The sequence below is a fragment of the Otolemur garnettii genome, unplaced genomic scaffold (genome assembly GCF_000181295.1).
Source record: "Otolemur garnettii isolate 467f Iridium unplaced genomic scaffold, OtoGar3 scaffold00145, whole genome shotgun sequence".
NCBI lineage: Eukaryota > Metazoa > Chordata > Mammalia > Primates > Galagidae > Otolemur > Otolemur garnettii.
In genome coordinates this window covers 3,518,180-3,519,839 of record NW_003852540.1, presented here as the reverse complement: position 1 = coordinate 3,519,839, position 1,660 = coordinate 3,518,180, and positions in this window count along the sequence as shown.

Below are 1,660 nucleotides of genomic sequence, written 5' to 3'. Positions count from 1 at the left end.
TTCAAGGCTCTGGGGGCTGCTTGTAGGACTGGCTGGACATTGAGAGATGGTGATGGGGAATTCTAGAAGCTCCACGACTGAGCAGTGATAAGGGCAAGCTCCAGAAGTCAAGGGTGGCAAAAAGGGAACTATAGTTGCCAAGAGAGGGCTGTGGGCTGCTCAGGGAGTTGGGAGGGGGGTGGCTAAACCTCAAGTAGTCAGTGCCCTGTGGAGGACCCATCTAAGATTGACCAGGGGCTCCTTCAGCCTAGGGATAAGAGTAGGCCCTGTTCCACTCCTTCCCTGACTCCCTCCTGGCCCCTCCAGCATCTGAGGGCCCTATTCTTACTATTTGGTATAGGCTCTTGCTCTGTCACCCAGAGTGGAATGCCGTGGTGCAATCATGGTTCATTGCAGCCCCCAACTCTTAGCCTCAAGCAATCCTCCCACTTCAGCCTCCCAGTGTTAGGATTACAGGTGTGAGCCATACCTGGTAGGAGAGGGCAACAGGAGTGGGCTGTCACCCACTGGACACTGTCTCTGAAATTTTTGGATCAGACTTGGGTCTGAGGGGGAGTATCAGGAGGGATTATGAGGTTTGGAAAAGGCCTGCATATAATAACAATGGTCACTAACCTCTTTTTCTGCCTTTCCTCAACCCCAGAGTGTCACTGGCTGAGCTCACCATTCATGGCTCCAGGTAGAGGAGTACAGTCACCCAACCTGTTTTCTGGCTCTAGGAGATACTGGCTTTCTGGATGTAGGGCCTGTAGTCAGTTCACTCAAGAGGTGAAAAATCCCATCCCATGGCCCTGGCAGGTTGAGTCCAGCTTTTGGGACAGAAAGCAGATTAGTAGCCAGAGCTGACCAGGCTGCACAGACAGCTCTGAGGCCAGGCAACTTGTTAAACCCCTAGGCGAGTGGGCCTTCCCCCATTCCCACTGATTCTGTTGCCCGCCCTACTAGGTATGGCTCACACCTGTAATCCTAACGCTGGGAGGCCAAGGTGGGAGGATTGTTTGAGGCCAAGAGTTGGAGGCTACAGTGAGCCATGATTGCACCACTGCATTCCACCCTGGGTGACAGAGCAAGACCCAGTACCAAATAATAATAAGAAAATAACAGGCTCGGTGCCTGTGGCTCAAGTGGCTAAGGCGCCAGCCACATACACCTAAGGTGGCGGGTTCGAATCCAGCCCGGGCTCACCAAACAACAATGATGGCTGCAACCAAAAAAATAGCCGGGTGTTGTGGTGGGCTACTTGGTAGGCAGAGGCAGGAGACTCGCTTGAGCCCAGGAGTTGGAGGACAGCTTGAGGCTCTCTCTCAAAAAAAAAAAAGAACAAAATAACAATTCTCTCCTATGACTACCTAAAAGAGATTCACCAAAGGCCCAGGGATAAGCTAGACTGCGAGCAGCCCAGTTTCTTTGCACACTCCTATGCCTTCTCACATTTATTTCAGCTTTATATTTTATTCCAGGCAATTGCTTATGACACAGATAGTATTAATGTCTCAATACCAGACCATGAGAGGTCTGGGTAGGATTCTAGGACCAGAGGGAATCCCATAGCCAAAATCATGGGTCTGCTGTGAGCAGGGGCAGTCTTATAGGTGGGGAGAGTGAAAAGCATGGTAAGCTCCCACCCTTGGAAAGTCAAATCGTCTTTTTTTTTTTTTTT